Here is an 18761-nt window from a genome sequence, read left to right as displayed (position 1 = left end):
TAGGTTTCCCTTCTGAAAAGTTTACCAACTCCCATAATAATGGGAGTTATTCTTTTAACGATAGCATTTATAATGCATTGATGATAGATAAACTACTTATATTTCTAAGTAATTTTAACATATAGAAAGGTGAAGAACAATAAACTCACAAGCACAAATGTGCACGCACACACACACACAAACATAGTGGAGGGGGAGAAAGGTAGTATGGTATTATTTGTTCTTTGAAATATATAATTTTAGGCCATAGTTTAAAATCATTATCTCCATAACTCCTAACTCGTTCTAGATTAAATCCAAAATAAGCAGAATATAAACAAAAGATCATTGAACTTTGGAGCTCTACATCTTTCACTTAGTAGCTCTTTGATATTGGACAATTTAAATTATCTGTGTTTCAGTTTCCTCATCTGTGAAATGGGTACAATACAACTATCCACTCCAGAGAGCTGAGAGCAACATTAGATGCTATATGTTCACCAGTCACTCTGTGTTAGCCTGTACTAATGACTAGACCAATTATTTATATTTATTTTTAGTATCATTATTCTATTTGATAGCAATAAATTTTGAAATTCAGAGCCTAAGTGGAAATTAAAACAAGAGGCATAGAGCCACCCACATTTTTTCCTTTTAATCCTCACCCTATGCCCTTTGGGGCCCTAGGCAGGAAAAACAATGGCAGGGGTAGGGTTGTCAACGAACCCCCAGATTAAGAACAGTAGTGACAGTGGTCAGAGAAGGAATTGTGCAGTAGAAGCTGTGGTAATATCTGACATAACTAATATTCTGTAGGTGGCTTTGTGCCATAGGCTGTGTTAAAATTCTAACTGTCCACTGCATCTCTCATTGCTCCTACTTTGAAAGCTAGAGATGTGACTGATCTTGGAGAAGTCACAGCTCCAGCAAGAAGCATCCTTGTCCATCACCCAGTAAAAACTGAGATGACTGTGCTTTCCTGAAGATCCTTCAAGATGCTCTGACTGCCTGATAGAACCCTAACTTGAGTGCTGTCCTAAGCTTATACAGAAACACACAGCTGGTGGGAGTCAAAATGTATGATACACTCCATGAAAATGCCCAATTTTCACAGCCACTCCCTAGGATAGGAGTTGGGACAGATGGCATGGTCAAGAACTTGCCTTCTAAAACTCAGACCTTCTAGACTCAGAGAACCTTGCTTTTATCTCTTTCTGCATTGACCTCCCTTAACCATTACCTCATTCATAACGCTGTAGACAACCTCAGATTCAGAGACTGAAAAACTGTGGTAGCCACTAAACTTGGTTTCTTCATATAAAACAGTAATTCTAAACCCTTTGCAGTATTTTGACAACTAAATAAGTGTTTAATTCTTGAAGGTTTGGAAAGTCCTGTGAAATTTGCAAGACTGCTCCTTATGTGAATATAAAATATTATTTATTCACCTTTAAATCCACTGACTATTGAGCACTATCTTTATACGTTGTTCGTGATCAAGTATAAAGCTGGGTATGACAAAATTTTGAATATTTTATGATTTCTTTTTATGTGATTCAATGAAGAAAATGTGCAGCTTCAAGAAAACAGCTGGGAAAAAAAACAGCTGGATGCCCACTTTTTGATTTCTCTAAGTAATAGCATTTTCCAAGAACACTTGAGTCTTTTGGTGTACATTCGGAGACTTACATGATAGCTTTGCCAATCTTGTTTTAGCATATGCTGTGACAGTTCATGTGTGATTGTACTTTCCAAGACAGGGAAACTCCTATGGTGGTACCCATTGGCCCACACCTACAATTGACTGGAAGATCAAAACAGGGTCACCAAGTCTGAATTATTTGCCTTTTGCCTCCAAGTAGGCTCCTTTGTTTTAAAGCAATGTTGTTTATATAAACACCAGAGTGAGCCATCTTATTCTGACATACGTGTGAAATTCTCAAACTACACAACTTGGACTGCTTAGTGTTGTGACAGAACAACTAACCCAACCACTGAAAAGTCCAGTTAAAAACAAAGACTTAATGTAATATTTTTCTATTTTAACATAATGCAAGCAAGGAAAGAACACAGAAGTTCTGTTCAGGATACTGTCAGTCCTTCCCCTGTGTGTATCCTGATTTTACTGGTCCTGCTCTGTGCCTCTACATTGAAACTCTAAACCCTGTTTACTCACAGCCATAAAAAAGTCTCCAAAACACATGGAAAATGCATTTGATGAAAAAAATTGTGCATGTATTTCAAAAAATTACACCAAAATAAACTCATATTCTAATTCTATTTACCTAAAACTTTGAAGTATCCTTGTGTGTGTGGGGATGGATGAATGAATGGATAGATTGGTTGACTGGTTCATATATGTGTATTAAAGGATTCTGAGGCCTCTAAAGATTTGAAAAGTGCTAAATAATCCCTGTATTTTAAAAAATAGAGTGTTTTATTGTCAATTGCTGGGTAAGTTCTCTTTTAGAAAAGTCCAGTTTTCAATGCCTTCAAATTCATGCTGTTTGCTAACTATCTCATGCTTTAAAAGTATCCAGAAAAAAAAAAAACAGAATAAATAGGTATCCTAAGTAAAATTAACTGTGGCTCTTTATTAACTAACCTTTCACCCACCTCATATAGACTCTCTCCCAATAAAAATAAGGCAACACAATGAGAAGAGTAGACACAAAGGGTACATAGAAATATGTGTAGAGCAGACAGATAAGTGTGTCAGATTAGGAACAGTTGCCAGGAGGAAAAAAAAAAAGGGAGGCACGAGCCCCATACTAGTGTCCAAGGCAAATTCTGGCAGCAATACCCTGCACACAGGATGTGCTCTCTAGACATGCATGAATTGCTCACACAGAGGAACATGATACTAAGCAGGAAATGTAAGTTTTTTTTTTAAAAAAAAAAAAAAAGGAAATGTAAGGTTAAAAAAAACTAATCGTAGTTTTCACCTAGTTCCCTCAATATTATCCAGAGAAACAGGATAAATAGGCTTTGTATATAGATGGAGAAGCAAAAGAGCAGGTGGAGAAGGAGGCAGATTTACTTTAAGAAAGGGCTTGAGCAGTTGTGCTGGCTGGCATTTCTGAAATACATAGGCAAGCCAACAAGAGGGATATCCAGGTCACAGTTGATGTGACAGTCTTGAGTCCCAAATCCATAGGACAGGATAGGCTGACTGGAAACTCCAGCAGGATTCCTTGAGGCAGCACCGGATCTGCTCTAGCAAAACTGAAACTTTGCTCTTAAGACCTTCAACTGATTGGGTGAGGCCCTCCCCCCCATTATGGAGAGTGATCTGCTTTACTGAAAATCAACTAATTGTAAAAATCAATTAAATCTAAAAATACCTTCACAGCAATATCTAGACTCATGTTCAAGCAAGGAACTCAACAGCATAACCTGGCCAAGGTGACACAGCCTGTTCACAATCACTCCATTCTCTTTTCTACTTTCTACTACTGTAAGTCAGCTTCTATCACAAAAACCCTTGGCACAAAACTGTTTACACATGACTTTTATGTCCCTTATTAAAACTATCATGAAATTAAGATGATAGATTGCCTTTGCTGACACGTATTTTCTCTCTTGCGAGATGTTGTTGTGGGTCAGTCAATCTCAGTAACTAAAGCATATGGTACCAGCACATGAAGTGATACAACAGAAAAAAAAATAAAATAAAAAAACAGGGGGCCAGCACTGTGGCGCAGTGGGTTAAAGCCCTGGTCTGCAGTGTTGGCACCACAGATGGGCACTGGTTCAAGTCCTGGCTGCTCCACTTACGATCCAGGTCTCTGCTATGGCCTGGGAAAGCAGCCCAAGTCCTTGGGACCCTGCACCCACATGGGAGACCCAGAAGAAGCTCCTGGCTCCTGGCTCCTGGCTTCGGATCAGCACAGCTCCAGCCATTGCAGCCATCTGGGGAGTGAACCAGCAGACTGAAGATCTTTTTTTCTCTCTCTCTGCCTCTGCCTCTCTGTAACTCTGCTTTTCAAATGAATAAATAAATAGTAAAAAAAAAAAAAAAAGAAAGAAAGAAAGAAATCTCTAAATAAATCCACCTCCTTGCAGGTAGTTAGCATATGATCCAGATGGCATATCAAACCAATGAATGGAAAGGTCCTATTGAATTAATGGTTTCAGAACAACTAGGCAGAAAATTAGAAAGATTAAAATAAGATAAATTTAAAAAGCAGAGGGCTGGCATTGTCGCTCAACATGTTAAGCCCATACCAGAGCTGGGCTCGAGTACCAGCTGCTCCACTTCCAATCCAGCTCCCTGCTAATGCACCTGGGAAAGCAGCCAAAGATGACCCAAGTGCTTGCGCTGAAGGAGTTTGCGATTATTACAATTCTTTTTCTCCATCAGGTTCATGTCTCTCATCCATGAAGAATTGAGAAGGAAGAATGGAATCCAAGTGTGTAAAACTGAAGTAGCTCATTGAAATAAATTAGAGAAAGCAAAAGTGAAAAACTTCTGGTTGCGCCAAAAGGGGTCCCTGGAATGGAGAGCCATTGAGGGCTGATTATCTAGGGATTTTTATAGGCTGTAAAAGGGGAGCTGTCATTATTGGCCCAGGAGAGGGATACTTTTTATTGGTTAATTGGGTGAAAGTTCCAATCAAACTTGATAGACACAACAGAAAACACATGAAAAGTTCCCCCAAGATGCATAAAATTCTCAGTACCTAGATCAGTTACAACAGCACACAAAAACCTTGATTAAAAGGACTAGCACGTGGCACCAACATCTTTCACAGAACTCAGGTGCTTGACTTTTCTCAGTTCTCTGAAACTCCAGGTGGTGGGGAGGGACTCATTGTCCTTGTCTACCTAGCTAGCAGTCTCTTTTTTGGGCCCTGCTGCCCACATGGAAGACTCTGATGGAGTTCCAGGCTCCTGGTTTTGGCCTGGCCTACCCTCAACCATTGCAGCCATTTGAGGATTGAACCAGCGGAAGGAAGAGCTCTCTGTCTCTCCCTCTCTCTGCCATTTAAATAAATAGACACATCTTTTAAAAAAATAAAATTGGATCCATAATTCACATTTTTTAAGTGAGACAAATTACAAATGGGCCAAAGATTTTTATAGTTAAAAAAATTAAATCACAAATGTCCTCTTTTAAAAAGAGAAGAACCCTTTGTTTCAAAGCTCTTATGACTATCCTGGCGTGATTCAAGCCTGTGGTGGCTGTTCTTTGCAGCACTGAGCATTTATCTCTGTCTGCATTCTCTCCCAGCTAAGTGTATTCTACCTTCCCAAGGAAGATTCGATGGACATGGACATAAGTTCCCTCAGGCCCTAGAACTATCTTTTTTTTTTTTGCCTTTAAAGCATTCTTTTTTTTTTATTAAACTTTTATTTAATGAATATAAATTTCCAAAGTACGGCTCATGGGTTACAATGGCTTCCCCCCTCCCATAACTTCCCTCCCACCCGCAACCCTCCCCTTTCCTGCTCCCTCTCCCCTTCCAATCACATCAAGATTCATTTTCAATTCTCTTTATATACAAGAGATCATTTTAGTATATATTAGGTAAAGATTTCAACAGTTTGCCCCTATATAACAACACAAAGTGAAAAAAATACTGTTGGAGTACTAGTTATAGCATTAAATAACAGTGTACAGCACATTAAAGACAGAGATCCTACATAATATTTTTTAAATTAATTTTCTATACCATTTCCAATTTAACACCAGGTTTTTTTTTTCATTTCCAATTATCTTTATATACAGAAGATCGATTCAGTATATAATTAGTAAAGATCTCATCAGTTTGTACCCACGCAGAAACACAAAGTGTAAAAATACTGTTTCAGTACTAGTTATAGCATCACTGCACATTAGACAACACATTAAGGACAGATCCCACATGGGATGTAAGTACACAGTGACTCCTGTTGCTGACTTAACAATTTGACACTCCTGTTCAGGGCGTCAGTAATCTCCCTAGGCTCTAGTCATGAGTTGCCAGGGCTATGGAAGCCTTTAGAGTTCGCTGACTTTGATCTTATTCCGATAGGGTCATAGTCAAAGTGGAAGTTCTCTCCTCCCTTCAGAGAAAGGTACCTCCTTCTTTGATGGCCCCATTCTTTCCACTGGGATCTCACTCACAGAGAACTTTCATTTAGGTCTTCTTCTTTTTTTTCTTTTCCATGGTATCTTGGCTTTCCATGCCTACAATACTCTCTAATTTGTGTTAGCCTGTAGTTCACAATCTACTAGAGAGTAGAACTATCTTTTTGATTGTGAACTACAGGCTAACACAGATTATCACTTGAAAGTGGACCATGTCGAAAATGAGCACCAGTCATCTTTAAGAATGGTCAATCTAGATATTGGTGCAAAGGATGAACTGCACATTGTTGGAGCAGAGGCAATGAATTATGAGGGAGGTCCAACTACAGCAAAACTGTCAACTTTGAAAATGTATGTACAATCAACTGTTTTCCTTGGGGGCTCTGAAAAAACATTGCCTAAAGTCTTAAGTTTGAAATGTGGTTCAGGGCCTATGCAAAGTAGTGGGCAGCACTTAGTAGCTTTGGAGGAAAATGCCGAGTCAGAAGATGAAAAGGAAGATGTGAAGCTATTAAGTATATCTGGAAAGTACCCTACTCCTGAAGGTGGCAGCAAGTTGCCACAGGAAAAAATAAAACTTCCTGTTGGGGAAGATGACAAAGAAGATGATGATGATCATAATGAAGATGATGATGATGAAGATTTTGGTGATGAAGAAACTGAAGAAAAACTCCAGGAAAGAAATCTGTATGAGATACCCCAGCCAAAAATGTACAAAAATCCAACCAGAATGAAAAAGACAAAATCATAACCAAGATCAAAAAGTTAAAAGTTCCAAAACACCAAAAGGACCTAGTCCTATAGATATTAAAGCAAAAATAGAAGCAGTCTTGGGCTCTACTGGTAAATTAACCTCAAAGAGTAAGAGAGGAAAATGAGCAAAATATTGACCATACTGAGTATCACCACCAATCCACACCGAAGTCTTCTGTTTTAGTCTCCATCCTCCTTCCTGATTTGTCATCCATACCCCCTTCCAGGCTGAAAGCAATTTCTTTACTAAAGCACTTTCCTTTGACTGCTGTGATTCAGTGAACATGTCACATTGCTCTCTATTACACATGCCTATGCCTCGTCTCTTTAACCACATTTTAATCATCTTCGTATCTCCTTAGCTGCTTAAGAAATGTTTTAATGCTAAATAAAAGTCTTGTGACATTCAAGATTGCAACAGCAGAGCATTAAGATAATAATGAGTCCCCTTGTAAGCATGGGCTTCCATGAGACTGCCCCAATCACCCACCTATGCAGTTGGCCCTGGAATTACACATGACTGGATTCCAATGTACCCAATTCAAAATCTGGGAGTAATAAAGAACTCCCTTTGTAATTTGGGGCCAGAGATGATCTTCTTACTACAATTCAAAATCAATAAACTGGGGCAGGTGCTGTGGTATAGCCAGCAAAGCTGCCACCTGCAGCACCAGCATCCCATATGGAGGCCAGTTAAAGTCCTGGCTGCTCCACTTCTGATCCAGCTCCCTGCTAATGGCCTGGGAAAGCAAGGAGGATGGCCCAAGTTCTCGGGACCCTGCATCCACATGGGAGACCCAGAGGAAGCTCCTGGCTCCTAGCCTTGGATCAGCCCAGCTCTGGCATTTGCAGCCATTTCAGGAGTGAACTAGAAGATGGAAGATCTCTTTCTCCCTTGCTTTGTCTGTAACTCTGCCTTCCAAATAAATAAATATATCTTTTTTAAAAATCAATAAACTATACAAGGAAAAATTTGATGACATAAAACTTCTGAACAAATCTCAAAAGCAAATTGAAGGAAAATTTGAGTAAAAAAATGTGAAACATATTTAAAAAGGCTAATCTCCCTTACACAAAAAGATCACCAAGAAATCAATTAGGAAAAGACCAAAACAATATGGATAAATGATATGAAGAGATAGTACAGAAAAAGGAGTGTTATATTAGGTTAATTCATTTGAAATTGTAGCCTTTGTATGTCAAAAATGTACGAAAACTGGGAATTTCATATGGTTTAAATTAATTGCTATTAAAGATGTGAACCAATGTTCAACTCATAATAAAAGAAATACAAATCAGAACATCACTATTGGATTAACAAACCAAAAATCAAGAAGTTTTGAAACACATTGGTGAGATTAAGGGAAACTGAGGTGCTCACACATCACACATTGGTATAAATTAATCTATCTCAGAGGCCAGTTTGACACACCTATTGAAATTAAACATATATATATATATATAATTTTGGAATATTAGATGGAAAATTTAAGCATAGAATAGTGTGTGTTGGCCAGCACTGCAGCTCACTAGGCTAATCCTCTGCCTGTGGCACCTGCACCCAGGGTTCTAGTCCCAGTTGGGGTGCCGGATTCTGTCCCAGTTGCTCCTCTTCCAGTCCAGCTCTCTGCTGTGGCCCAGGAGTGCAGTGGAGGATAGCCCAGGTCCTTGGGCTCTGCACCCGCATGGGAGACCAGGAGGAAGCACCTGGTTCCTGGCTTTAGATTGGCACAGCACGGCAGGTGCAGCATGCTGGCCATAGTGGCCACTTGGGGGAGAACCAACAGAAAAAGGAAGACCTTTCTCTCTGTCTCTCTCTCTCTCTCACTGTGTAACTCTGCCTGTCAAAAAAAAAAAAAAAGAATAGTGTGTGTTGTTACATCTTGCATAAAATAAAAAGAAGAGAAATAAGATTCTACAAGTATATCTACAAGTATATTTCTTTTGTAGGCTTAAAGAAACTTTGGAAGTTTATAACACAAGAAATTATAACACCAGAGGGAAGGTGTTAGAAATAGGGAGCAGAGAATTAAAAAGAAAAATCTTCTTGCCAACTGCTTAATAATTTTAGCATTTTGAACCAGGGGAATATATTGTCTATTCAAAAAAAGCTTAATTTAAATAAGTTAGTCTTGGGACTGATTTAAAAAGACTATGTAGTACATACCTATTTGTATCATCTATGCCTAGAGCTACTATTTTTTTAACTTTTATTTAATGAATATAAATTTTGAAAGTAGAACTTTTGGATTATAGCGGCTTTTCTCCCCATAACCACCTTCCCACCAGCAACCATCCCATCCCCCACTTCCTGTCCCATACCATTCTTCATCAAGATTCATTTTTCAATTATCTTTATACACAGAAGATCAATTTATTATATACTAAGTAAAGATTTCAACAGTTTGCACCCACACAGAAGCACAAAGTATAAAGTACTATTTGAGTAGTAGTTATACTGTTAATTCACATAGTACAACACATTAAGGACAGAGATCCTACATGAGGAGTAAGTGCACAGTGACTCCTGTTGTTGATTTAACAATTGACACTCTTAATTATGACGTCAGTAATCACCCGAGGCTCTTGTCATAAATTTCCAAGGCTATGGAAGACTCTTGAGTTCACCAACTCCGATCTTATTTAGACAAGGCCATAGTCAAAGCGGAAGTTCTCTCCTCCCTTCAGAGAAAGGTACCTCCTTCTTTGACGGCTCCTTCTTTCCACTGGGATCTCACTCACAGAGATCTTTCATTTAGACCATTTTTTTTTTTTGCCAGAGTGTCTTGGCTTTCCATGCCTGAAATACTCTCATGGGCTTTTTAGCCAGATCTGATTGCCTTAAGGACTGATTCTGAGGCCAGAGTGCTGTTTAGGACATTTGCCATTCTAAGAGTCTGCTGTGTATCCCGCTTCCCATGTTGGATCATTCTCTCCTTTTTAATTATATCAGTATTAGCAGACACTAATCTTGTTTATGTGATCCCTTTGACACTTAATCCTATCATTATGATCAATTCTGTACTGAAACTGATCACTTTGACTAGTGAGATGGCATTGGTACATGTAGGGCTATCTATTTGTAGGGCCTAGTGAAAATGAAAATACAGGGCCTTGTGTGAAAAAATTCTTACAACTTTCAACTTTCATAGCAGTGACAGAAGAGTATTAACATAATCATGGAGTCCCTTCTAAGTATGTGCTTCCATGGGACTTCCCAAGTCATACACCCAAGAAGTTGCTCCTGAAGGTACACATGACTGGCCTCATCAATATGCCCAATTCAAAATACCAATGTAGCTCCACAACAGAAAACAGGTTGTTTCCCAGAAGGTCTCAGAAACAGAAGTCTGAAAAATTTATTTCCTTCATTTTCTCATGTTCCATATTCTCTTATTTTCTAAACAACTCATCTGAATATATATATATATTGACATTAACTCAATGGGACTGGCATACATATCCTTAAATCTCAGGCTTTGGGACAAAATTGTCTTGCATCACAACTTTATCATTATCCAAAATGATAGAAATTTTAGCATTATGGGCTGGCATCATGGCTCAATAGGCTAATCCTCCACCTGCGGCGCCGGCACACCGGGTTCTAGCCCGGTCGGGGCGCCGGATTCTGTCCTGGTTGTCCCTCTTCCAAGCCAGCTCTCTGCTGTGGCCTGGGAGTGCAGTGGAGGATGGCCCAAGTTCTTGGGCTCTGCACCCACATGGGAGACGGAGCACCTGGCTCCTGGCTTCGGATCAGCTTGATGCGCCAGCTGCAGCGTGCTGGCCACAGAGGCCATTGGAGGGTGAACCAACGGCAAAAGGAAGACCTTTCTCTCTGTCTCTCTCACTGTCCACTCTGCCTGTCAAAAAAAATTTTTTTTTTAATTTTAGCATTATGGTACAGAGGGTTAAGCCACTGCTTGGGACACCTGCATCCACATTGGAGTGCTAGTTCAAGTCCCGGCTATTCCACCTGCATTGAGCTATCAGCTTATGGTTCTGGGAGGCAGTAGGTGGTGGCTCAAGTAATTGAGTTCCTCCCTGCCATGTGGGGGACTCAGACAGAGTTCCTGGCTCCTGGCTTTGGCCTGACCAATCCCTAAATATTGCAGCCATTTGAGGAGTGAACCAACAGATGGAAGATCTCTCCCTTTCTCTTTCTCTATCACTCTTTGTGTCATTGTTTTTCAAATAAATGAATAAATCTTTTAAAGTCATATAATTTTTATACATGGTATTTGTATACATCGCCAGATTTTTCAAAGTAATAAAAAGTTTTCATTGTACTGCATTCAACCAAGTTGTGAAACCCAAATAAGTCCTGGAGACTAATGTGATCCAATTTCAGTCTAGTGCTGCAATCAAAGAATCATAGTTTGGCAGCCAAAAAAATAATAGAGAGAACTTGCAAGGTTTTTGTTCAGCCTCTTACAGAAAGAGACACATCCTTAGCCAAAGAAAGAAACACATCCTTAATGCCCAGGAAAACATCTTCAAAATTATCTCTCATCACTGTCTCTCTCAGATGACTCTACTCAGCTGCTTCTCAAAATTCTCTTCTTTCCCATCACTCCTTATTCCCACCTACATAGATTTTCCTTTCCCTACCCCATTCTTCCTATCTCCATCACTATATCTTCTTCCCATATGGTCACATGTGAATCATTCATCTGCATTTCTTGGGGACCCTTGGGGTTATATTCACATGAATAATCCAAACTGGAGGAATGGGAGTTGCAGAGCAAGACCAGAATTGTCTTTCATGAGCATGAAGTTACGCATACTCATAAGCCATAATTTTTGCCCTTGATACAATTATCACTGCCAATATTGTGCTGTTAACAGAAGTTCTCCCAAAATGAACACAGTGTATTCCTTAGGAAAAAATCACAACTGAAAATTGTTTTGGAATCAAGTAATGAAGAACAAGTGTTCTAAAGAATGAAGTCAACATTTTAAATGATCTTGTTAAATTAGCATGTGGTATTTATTAGCTTTGTCTCCAAAAGATAAATGCTATCTTCTCATAAGCAGGCTTTGTTTTTTGCCATGTCTTCTAGAATCAGGAGGCACAGGCAAATTTACTTGATTTTGCAATTCAGACCAGACCAAGAATTACCATATGGTACATTTGTACCACATAAGTTTAGTTAATGGTGTTCCATTAAAAAGAAAGAATAGGAAAAAGTGCAAAATAAAACATGAACATTTTGTAATTCAAAACAAAGATAAGGACAGCTAGTTTTTTTCCCAGCTGTTAACAGAAAGATTCCAGTGCTCTTCATTTCAATGCTACATAATAATTTTCATTGTTCCTGACTTGCAGAAGCAAGAAAGCTGAAGCATCAAGAACTGAACAATTTGTCAGGGCACTCAGATGATGCAGAACAAAGGTAAATGTTCATTCTCAACTAAGTTGACTTCTAAGCCTATTTTATTACTGTTCCATGCTGCAGACCAATGAAATCCTATTTGTGTTTCCAAATTCTGAACTTGAATAATAACTCTAATGCCAAGTTCACAACAGTGCTAGCTCCCTTCTACATTTTTCCTTCCCACCACCTGTCCATAAAACCCAGTATCACTTAGGCTACCGAATTACATTATTAGCTATTACATGACAAAATTTAGCTTACCACCTTGCATAAAAAGATAAACTAATGAGCATGAGCTTTTCCTAATTGTCTTGAACCATATCAACTTGTCAGGAACTTGGAGGCTGCCATCAACTAAGTTGCTTCTCAAACAATGCAATCTCAAGGGCCTGTGCTTAGGTGTAGCAGGCTAAGCCTCCACCTGTGGAACTGGCATCCCATTTGGGCGCAGGTTCATGTCCTAGCTGCACCTGTTCCAATCCAACTCTCTACGGATGGCCTGGGAAAACAGTGGAAGATGGCCCAAGTGCTTGGGCCCCTGCACTCACATGGGAGACCCGGAAGAAGCTTCTGGCTCCTGGTTTCTGATTGGCCCAGCTCTAGCCATTGTGGCCATTTGGTGAATGAACAAGCAGATGGAAGACCTTTCTCTATCTCTCTACCTCTTAAATAAATGAATAAAATTTCTTAAAAAAATGCAGTACCAGTCTCAGAGTCTCCACATCTCAAAGCTGGGTACTATCTCCATAGAGACTTCCCTGAGACTTTACATTGTTGTGAAGTTGTGCTTTTCCTCTGAAACTAGTGTACTTATAGGTGCTACATACTTTAAGCTTGTACAACCATGAAAACTGAAGTGACAGCTAAACAAGCAAAATCTTGACAGAAAGCTGAAAATAAAGTTGTCCAAGAACTCAGTGGTACGTTGTTTCTGCCTACTGGTTCTTCAGCAGTTTGGGGAGCTCTTTTCTCTCTCACTTGTTTTTGAGTATGTGCAACAGTATGTACTGTGGCATAGTGTCTGTTTTCCAAAACTCCAGAAACATGAGTCAGCTGTTCAACTATTATCTACAATTTTGGTAAAGTACTGTATTGATATAATGTGAACATTTTTCCAGGAATTTCATCTCCAGTGCTTCCGTAATGCTGTCAAAATGACTGTCCTGTTGGGCATGAGAAATATCTGTGTTGACTTTCCAAGGGAAATGTTGTCAAAATGGATTGTTATGGGCTCTATTTATTTATTCAGAGAGGCTATACAATGCACTAATTTAATGAATTTGACATCTTTGAGCATGTAAAATGTCACATGCCATATGCAACATGACTGTAACTTAATGATATCGTTTTAACTCACAATACTTGGTAGAAAATCCTTTTATCAGACTGTTCCCAGTTGAATTGTCTTCCCTCAAAAAAAAAGATATGATGAAGTCCAAACCCCCAGTAACCCAGAATGTGACCTTGTTTAGAAATAGTATTGTTGTGGATGTAATTAGTAGTTAAAAATCTACTCATACTACAGTAGGGTAGAATCCTTGGCCACCATGACTGGTACACTTATGAACAGAGGAAATTTGCACACAGACTAGACATGCACAAAGGAAAGACTGGGCAAAGAGACACACAGGGGAAATGGTCATGTGAAGAAGGAAACAAAGATTCAAGTTTGTGCTACCACAAACAATGCCTGGGAAGGATCCTCCCCAGTGCTTCAGAGGGATCATGGCTTCACCAACACCTTGATTGCAGACTTCTAGACTATAAAACTGTAAGACAAGAACCTTCTGTTGTTCTCAAGCTACTTAGTTTGTGGTATTTTGATATGAAAGCCCTATGAAACTAATAAGGAGCCCTTGATGGTGCTTCAAGTATGATTGTTGGAAACTACCAGAGGAAGCCAGGACTGAACTGAGATTCCTGCTTAAGTGGACTTAACTGGCTCAGAACTTTGCCATTTACATCATATGATTTCCAAAAGTACTTAACTGTCTATAGTCAATGTCTCTCCCTGAACTCCAGAATCAGATCTCATTCTGGGTTGCTCCTCCTGTCTAGTGCATCCCAAAACTAGTATAACAAATGAAGACCCTGGCCTACTCCATCTAAGTGCATGACAACACTATCTTCTAAATTATTTCTGCCAAATCCCTGAAGTCACCTTCTTATTGCCCCACCAGATCCAACCCTTCTGTGAGTCCTCATAAGTTCTACCTCTAGGTCAGTTCCCTGGGAACCCACTGTGAAATGGGGATAATGTGGAAGATCTTTATTAAGGATTGCCCTCCAAAACACCTACAGAGGGAGAGGCTGAGCTGCAATGCAGTCATCACAAAGAATACAGTTCACCCAACGGAGAGCTCTGGAGCTGTGTGAGCCCTTTAGAGGTATTCCATATTTAGTTAAAGATACCTCCTCTTTAACTTCATCCCACTTTCACAATGGTGAATATGAGATGTCCCTGAGAAAGAAGTCTGGCCTTGGCAGAGATGCTCTATTTTGGCAGAGAACAATTCCCAGAGAGGGTCCTTAGCCAAGGGCCATGAACCTTCAAAATTTCCAACAACTGGAGGAATAAGCCTCTTAGTTCAGAAAAGACATCTTGGTAGCATATCACAGCAACTGCTACACTAGAGGCGAAAGAAGACCCATCCCAATCCAGCTAAATCTCATGAAACCAAATACCTATGAAACTTTGGGAACAAATGCAATGACGTGATTGCAAATGGGGCAAGATAATAAATTATAGCCAATGATTGCTTTTCTTCTGGCAGTTCACTTTTTTCTTGTCCTTCCTCTCCCATCTTTTACTCAAACAGCCAGACTTTCTGTTGTTTTTGCTTCAGTAGATAGCTGTGAAAAGTCCCTCCAGTATGACTCTCCATCAACCGAGGTTTGCTGGGGTAGCAGGAGAACTTACTGTCTAGAAATAACATTTGAGAGAAACAGTGGGTTCTGGTTCAAGCTAAGCTCACTGCCCTTTAGTCAGACAGGATTCAGCTGGGAAAGCAGAAGCTGCTGTAAGTATTTCAACCAAGAACTCATTTAATAGAAAGATTCAGAGACTGGCAAAACTGTTAAAATTACTGAGAGAACAACAGTCATAGAAGCCTCCATTTACATTCAATAAATCAGAAAGAACATTCTTTATTTAGTGGATGGTTAAGCTTATGATTATACAATAAACTGAAAGTACGTCATTATGAAAATCAAAAGAAAAAGAAAGGAATGAGGAGGGAGAGTGGGAACACGGGTGGGAAGGAGAGTAGGGTGAGAAATATCACTGTGCTCCTAAATCTGTATTTATGAAATACATGAAATTTGTTCACCTTATATAAACAAAAAATGAAAAGAAAAAAAAGAATCCCAAGTCAGTTCCACTAGTATCAGAATGGCTACGACTAAGGAAGTTGTATAGGGCCTTTGGTGCAAAACCTCATTTCTGTCATCTGCTGATGTTCATCCATCTTCCTACCAGGGCAACCAGGGATCAGTGGCTCCTCTTTCTCTTCTGCTTTCCCAAGCTCATACATATGCCTCACATTGGGAAAATATAGACCAAGAACTTGCTGATGCAGTAAACTGGGAAACAAAACTTTTAGCTTTCCAGTCCTACAATGCACTGTGAACCTTAATGGGTCAAGGCTATTCACAAAAACTAATAGAAAAACATCCAGCACATATGTCACGCCTTCATAATCCACAGCCAAAACCAAAGCTGGAAGCACCACTCATCCCTCCACAGTATTTCCATCACGGTGATTTCCCTTCAGAGACTCAGTCAGTGTGCCTCCTTCTCCACTCTGTGTTTTTCTGCTGCTTCTGGTAACCATAGCTTCTTGTTCATGGAAAGTAGCATCTCTCACACCTCATCTTCTAAAGAGCCACTTTTCCAGAGTTCAAATAACATTGTGTAGGCTACTGTGGGTGGAAAGGTGGAAGGGAAGTCATGTGGAGAGACTTTCACTAAACCAAAGATTAAGGCTCATAACATGAAAAGGATAGGTTGTGCAATACATACTAAACAATGTTCCAATGATCCAGCCAAGAACATACAAAAAAGTCCAAAAGTGTGTCCAGTACTTTGGCATATTCCAACACAAAGGAAACCCACAAAGTGAGTAGAGATGTAGGAGTGGCTTATCCTCACTATTCCACTCATTTATAATAACTCTATATATGTAAGATTCTTCATATTTCTTCTGTATATAAAGAGAATTGAAAATGAATCATGATGTGATTGGAAGGGGAGAGGGAGCGGGAAAGGGGAGGGTTGTGGGTGGGAGGGAAGTTTTGGGAGGGGGAAGCCATTGTAACCCATAAGCTGTACTTTGGAAATTTATATTCATTAAATAAAAGTTTAATAAAAAAAAGATTCTTCATATTTCTGACTCTCATACTAAGTTGTAATTTACTTGGGCATTAAGTACCCTTGGGTTGCTAATCTTTTTGTATTCTGGTATATAAAATGATACCAATTACATTGCAGGATTTCATTATTATTATTATCTATTTGAAAGACAGAGTTATAGAGAGAGGTAGAGTCAGAGAGAGGTCTTCCATTCTGGTTCACTCCCCAAATGACCACAATGGTCAGAGCTGAGCTGATCTGAAGCCAGGAGCCAGGAGCTTCTTCTGGGTCTCCCACATGGGTGCAGAAGCTTAAGGAGTTGGGCCATGTTCTACTGCTTTCCTAGGCCAGAACAGAGAGCGAGATTGGAAGAGGAGCAGCTGGGACTTGAACCAGTGCCCATATGGGATGCTGGTGCTGCAGGCTGGAGCTTTAACCCATTGCACTACAGCACTAGCCCCTCAGAATTTCCATAAGTAAGTGGAATGGTAAGATGAAGCTAGAAAAGTTTTCTACCACATTTTCAACTGGCTGTATAATGGGGTGCATTTAAAAAGTTTGTGAAAATGTATGCTACCTTTTATTCAATTTTTTCAGAACTTTTTGAAGTATCCTCATGTATTCCACTTAGTCACTTTAAGCGTCATGCATCTAAAGTAAAATTAATCTGTTCCTTCGAACTTTCTCCCCTTAATAGTTAATAGTGATTTTTAATAATGTGACTCATCAAAAAAGTAGATAAATCCTAAGGCCAAGGTGTCTTATGATCTACATGGCTGTTAAACATATTTAGGAAGTGATCTGGGAATAAAAACAGTAGGAGGAAAAATTCTCAGGAAGATAAAATAAATATTTTTGGACATTAGACCACTATCTGTAGTCTAGTCAGAAATATTAATGACATTCTTAAAGTATTTGAATACCTGGAATTATTGAGTTATAATGTATGGCATTGCTAGGTTTATTTCATATGGATAGAAAATTTTTTGAGTAATTACAAACATATTTTTAAAATTTTCTTATGTGTTCCTATACCAAATTTCATGAAAAGCCAAAAAAAAGACATAGAAAGAGATAAACTCACCATGGTATTAGAAGAAAGAAAGTGTACCATCTGAAGACATTTTGAAGTGTCTCTAAAAGACAATAAAGTGGCTGGCAGTCAGAATCATATCTGCAGAGTCACAAAACTCAAAAGAGCTCCTATTAAAATACCTGTAAGAGAAGGCTATAATTCAGTCCAGGAAGTTCCACAGTTAATACACAAAATAACAGCAAAGTTCTGAAGGAAGCCTTAAAGATGCTAAGTAAATTAAGTCCCTCCTACAACCTACTAAACAGCTGCTAGGAGAGACACAGGCAACCAGGCTACAGTACCAGATCAGCTCCAGGGCCTGAGACACAGTCAGTGATCAAATAAAACAGGCCAAGGAGGAACATGGCTTCACCTTACTTAGCACTTGGCACCCAACAGGATAGTCCTTACTCCATCCCTCCAACACCATTACAGAGTGTGAACTGTAGTTGCCACCATCAGCATCCTCAAAGATGAGCAAAGATGAGTAAGCAACCAAAAATTAGAAAACATTTGCATAAAGGTGACAGAATTAAAGAATGGTAGCAAATATAATCAATTGAATAACTGACATCTGAGAAAACAAAATGACTAGAAAAACCAACATAGGAAGATCTTTGAAGTAAATTTTACATATGGTTGTTATGCACAGAATGGTACCCTCTGAAATTCACATCTTTGAAGCTCCAACTTGTATGTTGAGATAGGATCTTAAAGACATAATTAAGATAAAACCTGATTGAAGAATAGGGTTTACAAAGGGACACAGGCATGTGCACACACACAGGGATGGAACATGAGAAGGGACAGGATGAAGATGGCCATCTGTAAACCACAAAGAGAGGCCTCAGGAAATCAATGCTGCCAGCACTTTGATATGGACTTCAGTTCTCCAGAACTACGAGAAAATAAATTTCTGTTATTTAAGCTACTCAGGCTGTGGTATTTTGTCCTAGCAAACTAACACAATAGTGATATTTTCAGAAAGAAGTCAAGGGGATGCTGCCACTTGGAAAAATAAGGCGTTTGGAAATTTAAAATGTTATTGCAGAGGGGCGAGTGCTGTGACGTAGCAGACAAAGCCCCCACCTGCAGTACCGGCATCCCATATGAGCACCCGTTTGAGTCCCAGCTGCTCCACTTCCGATCCAGCTT

The 18761-nt window shown here is 39.4% G+C and overlaps 1 pseudogene; it reads left to right on the top strand.

Annotated features, from left to right (window-relative positions):
• LOC133750398 (nucleophosmin-like) overlaps positions 1-18761 on the top strand; it is a 79922-nt pseudogene that overhangs the window by 14266 nt on the left and 46895 nt on the right.

This window comes from Lepus europaeus, chromosome 2 (assembly GCF_033115175.1).
Source record: "Lepus europaeus isolate LE1 chromosome 2, mLepTim1.pri, whole genome shotgun sequence".
Classification (NCBI taxonomy): Eukaryota; Metazoa; Chordata; class Mammalia; order Lagomorpha; family Leporidae; genus Lepus; species Lepus europaeus.
The sequence above is the reverse complement of the archived record's forward strand: the minus strand, read 5'-3'. Positions and strand labels throughout refer to the sequence as shown.